This window comes from Aotus nancymaae, unplaced genomic scaffold (assembly GCF_030222135.1).
Source record: "Aotus nancymaae isolate 86718 unplaced genomic scaffold, 86718_ANA_hifiasm-v0.15.2.pri h1tg000079l, whole genome shotgun sequence".
In the NCBI taxonomy this organism is placed as follows: Eukaryota; Metazoa; Chordata; class Mammalia; order Primates; family Aotidae; genus Aotus; species Aotus nancymaae.
The window spans coordinates 28,870,912-28,881,502 of record NW_026988494.1 but is presented as its reverse complement, the minus strand read 5'-3'; the positions used below and the strand labels follow the sequence as shown (position 1 = coordinate 28,881,502).

Sequence of the window (10,591 nt, the reverse complement as noted above, 5' to 3'; positions counted from 1 at the left end):
CATTTATAAGATCTTACTAGAGAGATAAGGAGAGTTAGGGCTAAATGAAGGAACCTATAAATACAGGCATCAACTTAGGAGAAGATCTGAATCCATTTATAAATATTTGGCTTATGGGTCATATGTCACAGTTGTCCCCCTGGGTCTTTTGAGAAGACTGCAGCTCCTCCCCACCCTCTGGCCTTGGCTCCCAGGCCTCCTGGGGCGTGATAGTTTGTGTTACTCTCCATGATCTACCTCTCTCAGTGCCTTGACATGCACTAGCCAGGGCAGGATGGGCCGACGCATGCAGCTTCTCCTCCTGCCCTGTCATTCTTCCAGATGGGATGGTATTTGCTGTCTGCTGTCAGGTCTGGTTTCTCTGAGCATCCTGGTTTTCCCTGCCCGTCTGTCCCATGGAATTCGGTGTTTTCAGATCATTTTCCCCTGGATGTATGAGCCAGCCACTGTCCTGGTTTCACCCTGTTAGAATTCTTGCCTGCTCTTTGGAGGGAGGAGCAGGGCCAGCCGAGGGACACGGGCCGGGAAGCTAAGAGCAGCAGCAGCTGATGCTGGCCACGTCCTTGGCTGACCCAAGCACATAGACTCATTTTAACAGCCTCCAGTGATGGTGACGTCCTCACACCACCACCAACGGCTGCCCTCCTGCCTCTTCTGCCCAGCCCCCTTCCCTCTTCTTTGGGCCAAGTAGGTTTAATGGGCTGGCCTTGCCCTGGGCTTCTGCTCCTGGAACAGGGGAATGGATATTTAATTCACATTCCTATGCACCTCCACAGCCCCCGGGATGGGCCCTTCCAGCAAGGCAGGGCGAGCTTTCAGGATGTGTTGAATGAGTGAATGAATGAACAGATGTGTACTGAGGGAAGCTCACCCAGACAGGCCTGTGCTTCTGCCAAATGGGATTGTCGGATGCTGACTCCTAGTCACAGGGTCTGTTCCCATTTTTACTGGTTCAGAATTTTTTTTTTTTTTTTGAGACAGGGTCTCACTCCCTCACCCTGGCTGGCATGCAGTGGCATGAGCACAACTCACTGCATCCTCACCCTCCCCAGGCACAGGTGATCCTCCCACCTCAGCCTCCCCAGGTGCATGCCGTCTCGCCTGGCTAATTTTTGTAACTTTTTGTAGAGTTGGGGTTTTGCCATGTTGCCTAGGCTGGTCTCGAACTCCTGGGGCTCAAGTGATCCTCCTGCCTGGGCCTCTGAAAGTGCTGAGATTACAGGCCTGAGCCTCTGTGCCCAGCTGGTTCAGAGTTGTGAAATCAGCGCTCTCCAAATGGATGTCTATTCTGCTTTAGCTCCAGCAAGGAACCTTTGCCATTCACGGTGCTGTGGCCCAGCCGTTTCAGTCCAGAGCTACCAGACGAGCCATCTCCAACCCTCCCCACTAGGTGGATGTTGCCTTCAGAACACAGGCTTTAGCCCTGGCTTCAAACCCTGTCTCGGAGATCTTGGGCAAGCTGTTTCTCCTTGTTGAGCCACTATCTGTAAAATGGGGATGATAATATTTATCCTTCATCAGGGTTCATATCAGGATTAAAAGAGGTATTTCCCTTATGGCACAGGTGCTGTTATTGGAATTGTTTTAATTGTCTCTCCTCATCCACAACACTTGTTCTCTGCTCCATCCACAGGGCCCAGTGCAGTGCAGGATGTAATAAGTACTTATTGGATGAATTGCCACAGCAATACCAAACTCAGCACTTGGCACATAGTAGGCAGGTGCTGAATGATAGTGATTCCTGTCCATTTCGTCTTTCCCTTCTAGACTGCGAGCTCCTTTGTGGGCAGGAAGTGTAACCTCCTCTTTGTTACGACTTTGTAACCTCTTAGTCCCTTGTATCCAGGAGAAAAACCCAAACAGACTGATAATCATGTAGAAACAAGTTCCTGGGCATCAGAGGATCAGGTCACCTCTCCCACAACCATCTCTCTGGGAGTAGAGGGAGCAGCCCTAGTTCCTGGCGAGTGGCACCATCAAGGCACTGCAGGGCTGCGGAGGAAGCAGGGGTTCCAGGTCCGCATGGTCTAGGAAAGGTCTGGTTGCAGGCTGGGGTGGCGGGGGGCAATGGTGGCGGCTGGAGAGGTGGAGGTGTGGAGGCAGGGAGGCGGGAGGAGGGAAAACCCTGCTGCTGGCTGCCCCTCCTACACTAGCTGTCTCTTCAAAGCCTGGCTCTTAGTATCACTTTTGTCCAGATGTCACTTCCCTTTACTTGCGGGAGGGATGCTAGCACCTCTAAGCTTAGACCTTGGGGTTATTCCTCTTTATCTCCGCCTGCCACCCTCCCCAAGCTCCGAGCCAACCCTAGGCTTGTGGTTGCTGTGGGGGATAGCAATAAAAATCTAATAAATGGCAGAATCTAATAACCTGCATGCAATACTTCATCCAACAGTTGCAGAATACACATTTTCTCCAAGTGTCCATGAAGCAGTTGCTAAGTGCACCAGAAGTGCACTTACCTCAGAACGCTTTTCTTAAAAAAATGGAATTATATTTCCCCCGGGATGAATTTTAATCCAGACCTTATCGCCTGTATCTGGCCACAGTCACAAAGGGGAATCCCCTGAGTTGGGTGAGCTATTGGATTCGAGAGAGATTCTGTGAAATGCCTAATGCCCATCCCGTCACGGACAGGGACCCGGCAGGAGCCTTGGTTTCTTTAGGTGCCACCCTGCGCCATACCTCCCTTAATCCTGAACACTCCTGGATCCTGGAAATAAATGTTCTTGTCCTGGTGGACCGCACTCCAGTGGGGTCGCGCAGGAGGTTACAGGGGGCAAGAGGGCGCCGTGGGGTGGGAGCGGCCCCGGGCGCGGGCCAGGGAGCCGGAGAGCCGAGGAGCAAAGCTGCGCCTCTCCCACGTCGCATCCCGGCGCCCTGAGCCACCCCCGCGCCCCGAGCCTCCCCCGCTGGCACTGCCGCCCGCCTAGAAGAGGAGCCGAGCTCCTGTCGCCCGCCGGGCCGGATTGTAAACAAACACTGGAGCGGCGCCGCCCTCGCAGCAGATGGCTCCGCAGCTGCCGGTCGGGCGGGGCCTCCTTCTGGGCGCCGGCGCGGGGACGCGGGGCTGCGCGGTGCCCTCGGCCAGGGACTCCCCTCGGTCGCCAGCCCCGCTCCTGCTTGCTGGGGGCTGGAGGCGGAAAGCGCGAGCCGGTACCTCCCGGGCGCTCATTCTGTTGACTTCCGTCATCTGTTCCTTCATTCATTTGCTCAATAAAGATTTCTGGGGCGCGGGGACCTCGCTGGGCCGGCCTGCAGGACGCTGGCCCTTGCAGGGGGTCGCCACGTGGGGAGCGCAGCGGCAGAGCGCCCAAACCCCGCAGGAGCCCAAGAAAGCAGTGGATCCAGGCTGTGGGATGCTGGGCCTGCACAGCTCTTGGTCTGGATAGGAGGCCTTGGGCAAAGCTGGGAGAGAGCCTGGTCCTGCCCCGCTGACTGGCCAAGGGCTCAGGACGCTACTTCAGCTCTCTGAGCTTCAGTTTCCTCTTCTGTAAAGCGGGGATAATTCCACCCGACTGGCAGCGAAGTTGTACGGATTAAGAACAATGTGCATTAAGCGACAGGCATGCGGTAGAGGTGGCAGCAGTGTTTTCTGTTTTTTCGTTTGTTTGAGATTTTTGTGAAATCTCCCAGGCTTAAGTGATTCTCCTGCCTCAGACTCCTGAATAGCTGGGATAACAGGGGCCCACCACCACTCAGGGCTGCTTTTTGTATTTTCAGTAGACAGGTTTCGCCATGTTGGCCAGGCTGCTCTCAAACTCCTGACCTCAAGTGATCTACCCACCTCAGCCTCCCAAAGTGCCGGGATTACAGGTGTGAGCCGCCTTGACAGGCCAGCAGTGGTTGTTTTAATAGCCTCTAGCCGTGTCCTCGGCTAAGACCATCCCAGAGGATGGACAGGACATGTGGAGGGCACAGTGGGTCCTCCTCCTCCCTGGGACCTGACAGTTCACCTGAATGGTGAAGTGAGGATCTCCCCCCAGGCAAGGGGGTGTGGGAAAGGCAGAGGAGGCAGCCTGTGCAAAGGTGGAGGCCGGAAGCTCAGGGCCTGATTGGAGAGAAGCTCTGTGCCTTAAGTGGGCAAGATCGGCTCCAGGTTTCTTTTCTCTTACTCTGCCGCTCCCCACTTCCGCTGGCTCTGGTTCAGCCCTGCTCAGGGCGGCTGGGTTTCCACGCAGGCAGCCCACTTCTCTCCTCCTCTAGAGTCTGAAAGATCAGCTCATTCAGATGCAGACTTTCATCACAGCCTAAGTCCACTGAACCCCAACATCTTGGTTGCCTGACCCCCAGTATCCATCTGGGTTTGGGGGTGGCCAGTGCTTTCTTACTGCATTAGGGACAAAGGAGGTGGGTAAGTTTTTCCACGGGCATGAAAATTGGGAAGATGATGATGATGATGATGACCGGGTTTGTATTAATAAAGTAAAACTGTTCTATGAAATAAGTCAAGGTGGGGTGTGGGGAAGAACACAGTAGGAGTGAACGGAGGATCTAGATTTCATCCTGATCCTGGGAGTCATTCTCATTTCCTCATCCGAAAAATGGGCCTTGGTCTGGATGCACTCCCAGGCCTGCCCCTTCTGACATGCTGAGGGTCCGTAAAGGGACCCTGGACTTATGCTGTGCAGTTGATCCTCTCTAGGAGCCCCAGAGCTGTGTTCGAACCCAGCCTTGCCATGCACTGTGTGACCCCAGGCGATTCCCTTCCCTTCTCTGAGCTTCTGTCTCCTCCCAGTGTTAGTCTGAGGATTGTGATCAGGTGGTGAACTATCACCGCCTGCTGGAGCATTCTCTTGGGGGAGAGTTAGCTCCAGGCCTGGTGGGAGAAGTCTGGAAGCCCAGGCCTGAGGGGCCAGTGCCTGGAGCCAGGGAGTGTGCCCTTTCTCAGCTGGGTGGTACCACCCAGGTCTCTTAGCATCTGTGCCCTGAGGCTTTAACATCTGGGGCTTGCTGAGGCTGGAGGGACTGCCTTTCCCAGGATCAGCCAGTTCCTAGAGACGGTAAGCACCCCACCCACGAGTGCACTCTTCAGACACAAACACCCACCTTAACCTCTCCTCTATCGGGCTGTCACACTCTGGGCCACTGTCCACCTGCCCTAATCACCCACAAGGCTCATGCTGGGTGCCGGCGGAACACAGCTCAGATGCGGGATACACACTCCAATATTCAGTCCTCAAATATTCTAGAATAGTTTCTGGGCATAAAATAAGTTGGGGATGAAGGTGATCATTTACAGTTAAGGTGAACACATGCGCCACAGACATACAACAAGACACAGACACAGTGATTTTCAAGCTGTTTTCTTTCTCTTCATTTAACAAGCGCTCATTACATGTTCAGTGCTTGTAAGATGCGTCAGGTGCTCAGGGCTGTGATTCACGTCTGTGCATTGTGTCCTCGGTAGCTCCTCATTTAGAAGTGGTAGGTAGGTGTGAATGTAATAAAGGGATTTTTGTTTTGTTTTTTTTTAAGTGACTTAAAAAGCCCAAGGCCCCACTGAAGGGGTCAGGAAGAGTGTCCTGGAGGAGTTGGGGTGTGACCGGTGGGCATTGAAGGTGAGGATGGGGACAGACGGTGACATCAGACCAAGCTTGGGCATAGTGGTCAGTGGAGCCTAAGGTCTTCCTTCATTCCACCAAATGCAAGGACTCCTGCTGAACAAAACTACACCTGCCCACCCTCTGTGACCTTGGGAATTCATGGGACTTCCTCACATGTGTGAAATGAGAGAGAAGCACTTACCTCAGCATGTTGTCGTGAGAATGAGCCAAGATGATGCATGTGACGAGGGCGGAACACTGGGACCACTGGACAAATGTCACTTCTCATCCATTTGTTCATTCATTCATTCAGAAGGTGGTTTTGGGGCCTCTCCTTTGTGCCAGCCCCTGTTTGTTTCAAAGCAGTGAACAGAACAGACAAGTCCTCCCATGCAAGCTTACATTCTAGAAATAAATAAGGTATCTAGTGAGTTAGACAAGCGTGATAAAGACAAATAAAGCAGGCAGTGCATAGAACGGGGGCTCCTTATAGAGTAACTGATGTTTTATTGCTTATTGTTGAGTTTGGGTGGCAAACAGGATCCATGAAGAGAGGGAGAAGCACAGGAAGAGGTTTTGTGCGTAGATTGGGTTGAGGGGCGTCAAGAATGGCTTTTGAGCAAGGGTGGGATTTGGACTGTGCTTAAAGACAGTGGCATGGCTGCACCTTGTACCTGGATTGGAAGGAGTGCAGCCAGGCAAGAGGGAGCAGCCTGGCAGTGAGAAAGGGCACAGTGGGCTCCAGGCAGACAAGGACAAGGTGTCAGACCCGGGCTGCTGGGCACCAATGCAGGGGTAGAATCCACCTTGCCTGCGGGTTTCTTAGCCTGGGCTGGGAGAAGTGAGGCCAAGGGTGAGACCAGAGGCCTGAAGGGGGCAAAGAGAGTTGTGTCTTCCCAGCTGATCCCCTGCCTGGAGCCTGGGAGGACGGGAGCGGGCAGGAAGGCTGATGTATCCGAGACTGCAAGACATGGAGAAGGTTCATGGCTCCCTCTCCCATTGAAGACAAGATAGTGGGTAGCAGAGAGTCCAAGCACCCTTCAGACTTCACCAAATCGATGGTGACGTTAATTACTGCACTTGTGTGGCTGCTTCCTTAGGCCACTCAGGTTCCAGAACACAGTGGCCCCAATGACCTGCCCTTCCCCAGTTCCCGGGAAGCTGGGGTCAGACAGCCAGAGGTGCTTTTTTGGGGATGGTGCTCTTCTTTGGGGTAGCTGAACATCTCCGAACCAAGTGCCAGGAGCCTGCTACGTGCACAAAAATGTCTGCCCACCCTTTTGACACTTTCCAGGTGAACACGGGGCATGTTTACCCAGGAGTCCTCAGAAGATCCTGTGCGCTGCCGGCATTCAGGAGCAACTGGGGAACCCGCGTTTAGCGACGTGGAGAAGGGAAGGAGAGGGGAAAGGAAGGCACTTGTGGGAAATGTAAATTACAGCAATGTAAATAAAGAGCTTCCCAGTAAACGCATAAATAAAAAGCAGGCGGCAATCCCCTGGGAATAGTAATCAGGCTCAGCCTGCTTCTGCCTCCCGGAGTCTGAGCTGCGCGGCAGGACGACTCCGGAAGCCTCTCATCTAGCTCTCCTAGAGGCAGAAGCTCCCCAGCCTGGGGCAGTAGGGACGTCCTCCACGGCCTCCTGTGGGGCCTCCAGCAGGGGGCACCGGTGAGAAATGGGGTGGGAGAGGAACCTTGAGTCAGGACCCAAGGGCTGCACAGACCCTGCAGCGGGGGAAGGGCCTTCAGACAGGTTTCCTGTTGTTGCTACTTGAAGTTCGTTTGCCTGGAACACAGAGTGTGTGGAGGGGTGCATGAAGGAGGTCAGGTGTCACCAGTAGGTTGTGTGACCAGAACTGTGACCCAGGGTCCCCAGGCCAGGGCTTCTTGCCCCCCCGCCACCCCATGGCTTTCCTTCCTGTGCAGTGGGCTCCAGGCCCACTGTGCTGCCTCTACCAGGGGAGGTCACTGTAAGGCTGTGCAGGGCATTCTGGAAAGCCCCATGTGCGCTTTGCAAGCAGAGACCTGGGTGAATCGAAGAGGCTGCGTCCATGCAGTGGCCCCAGTCACCGAGTGTGTTATTTATCAGACAGAGCTGTCCTGGGATGTGGATTGGGGGCAGCGTCCAGACTCCCCAGAGGGGCTGCTGTCCTGTGAGGCGGGGCACGTGGAACCCCATGCTGCTTCCTGCAGGGCTGAGGGAGGCCTACAGCTCTCCTAGACACAGGAGCCTCCTCGAAGACAACCCATGACCTGCCTCTAGGCAGGCTCCGCTGAGCCGTCCCGCCCGACCTTGGGCTCTGGCCTTGGCCTACTTACTCCAGTTGTAGCAAGAATCCTGCTGGGTCAGGATTTTAGTGACAATCCCCTACCTTTGCTATCTGATCAGATGACTCCTCCCCCACCCTAGGGACCTTATTGCCTTGGTCTGCCTGCAGCCAGAACCCCCCAGCCTCCACGTTTCCTCTTAGTGATGCCCATCCATCCACCCCACGCTGCTTCTGGGCTGTGCATCTCTATGTGTCTTTATTGTCATCAGAGTTGAGCCCAATCTCTTTCACTTCCTGGAAAACCCCAGGGCGGTATTCCCTATACCTGGGTGGTAGTCCCCCTGAGTAAAGTCACCCTTACCACTTTAATAAGTGTCAGGAATACTTTTTCTTAAATACGTCCCCCCATAAACATCAAAGCAAACCTCTGGGTGTGGCCATCTGCTTGTCCACAGCCCCTCTGGCTGCGCTTTGACTTTGCCCTTCTGCAGAGAAGATGGGACTGGCCCAAGCCCAGGCCTCCACTAGCACACAGGGCCTTTGCGTGAATTAGAAAAGGGCCTCTTCCTTGGGTGGCTCACCATCGTGTGACCTGGACACCTGTATGAGGGGGGCTGGCCCTCCTCCTCGGGGGAGCTCCCAGGGCCCAGTGAGCACCACCCTGGCAGCCCCTGCCCTCGGCCCCTCACACATGGCAGCAATGTCACACCCCATCCACCCATACCCCCTTCCTTCTTCCCACCCACCACCAAGGATAGGCAGCAGTTGTGGGTTGTTCCCTTGATAGGGACAGAAATGGGGTTTCCTAAAGGGCTGACAGGAAAGAGAAGCAACCGCAGGTCCTGGGATAGGGCCTCATGAGGCAGGCATGCATATACACTTATAACTTTGCCACGTGGATTTATGTAGCTCTTCACTGCTACTGCAGGACTCTGTTCATGCACACACTCTCAGATGATGGTCTACAATGTAAATAGCACCCCTCCCCAGGACATTGCATACTTGGGCAGTGCGCAGCTAGAACACCAGTGCATGGATGGATTTCTTGTCCAGGGCATACAGTCTGTGAGCCAGGCTTCAGGCCTTGTGGCATCTAGTGGTCATGAGAGGAGGGTTAGTAGTTAGGACAAACTACTGTGTGCTCTCTCCGTTCACCTCCGGTCCTGCTCAGCACTCACCGCCCAGATGTGGCTTGCTTTGGGGCAATGGCCATGTCCAGAAGAGGGAGGGGGATATGGCTCCCTTTGCATGCGATTCTTTCCAGCTGCTAACTTCATTTACCACCCGCAGTGACACCTACCAGCAGTCAGGACAGTCTGCGTTCTTGGAACTTGCACCCTTTGATTCCCCACCAAACATTCCCACCGTATTTTATTTCACACAAAACAGTGTTATCACGTAGTGTGAGAGGAAATTCAAAGAAAGGAAAGCATCCGCTCCAGTTCTGTCTTCGTGGCACACTGGTCAGCATCTTCCCGTGTTCTCTCCAGGAAGCAGGTTTGCACATGGCTGAAAACTCCATGTATACGTGTTAAAATCATTAAATTCTAGTGGCAGAGAGACCTAGGGAACATCTCCCCCACTCCTCCGTGCTTAGGTGGCATGGGGGGATGTCTGTTGGAGAGAAGGAAAGGCCACAAGTGACATTGTGTGAACTGGGGGATGTTTTTATTTTTATCCACAAGGCAGCACAAGTGAATCTTGGTCCCTGAGGGAATTCTCAGGAACAGAGGCTAGAAACAGATTTGATCAATGAAAGCTGGTTTCAGAGAGAACAAGCCATTGATAAATTCCAGCACTGGCAGTCAGTCAGAGCTCATCTGTTTCTGGGAGCCAGAGTCAGGAAGTGGGTGCAGGAGGGCAGTGCCTGCTGGGAGCAGGTGACCAAGACCTGCAGAGACACCGCCCCTCCTCCTGCCATGAATCATTCATTGCCTCCTCTGTCTGGGAATGAGGAAGAGACGCAGCTCCCTGGGAGCCAGCTTTCTTTCTAATTAGAGCCAGGAGGACCTGGGATTGATCTGCTATGATTGATGGGCTTTCCGGCTGGCAGGGGAGTAGGACCACTCATGGGAGAGGGTTAAGTGTGCTGGGCCGGAGATCTTGGGGTTGCTTAACACAGAGACTTTAGAGACACTGGAAATAAAATAAGCCCCATGCCCCTAGCCCTGGCCTCCTCTGTTGTTTAAGTAGCCAAGGTGCCTGAGGCCTGAAAGAGGAAGTGATTTCTCCAGGATGGCACAGGGCAGCCCAGTAGTGGATCCCGGGCTGCTGCTTTTGTGCAGTGCCTTTGGGGGCTCAGAAAGAGGTCTGTGGTCCCTTGGGAGGCATTGGTTCCACCCTGGGTGCCAGCGTGGCATGTGGGGGGTGAGCTGGGCTTCAGCCCCTCACGCCTAGGCTGGGCCCCACTCAGCGCTCTCTGGCACCCCTGACTGAGCCCCTCAGTGCTGTGACCAAGCATCCCGGAGGTGCAGCACAGGCTAGGGCTTCAGCGATGCAGGTGCCCGGTGGCATGAGACAGCCCAGAAGGCTTTCTGCAGGCGGCCGGGAAGCTTAGGAGAGTTTAGCCCATGCTAGGGGTGCGGGAGTGGGAGGAGTGCGGGCAGCAGAGGAATCGTGAGGGGCCCTCCAGAGGTCCCCAAGCTTTCCTGGAGTGTGCTGCTCTGGGATCACTCCCAGTGGGCCAGGACATTCTGATTGGAAATAGGTTGGGGTGGGGGTAGGGAAGAGAGAAGAGGACACCAGATTTAAATCAGGGTGGGAGTAATGGGGAGAGAA

At 54.5% G+C, this 10,591-nt stretch overlaps 1 protein-coding gene across 1 annotated transcript in view; it reads left to right on the top strand.

The window, feature by feature from the left end:
- The window catches only part of XKR6 (XK related 6), a 280,544-nt gene that overhangs the window by 128,448 nt on the left and 141,505 nt on the right, over positions 1-10,591 (top strand). The gene's annotated exons all lie outside the window — the stretch shown is intronic.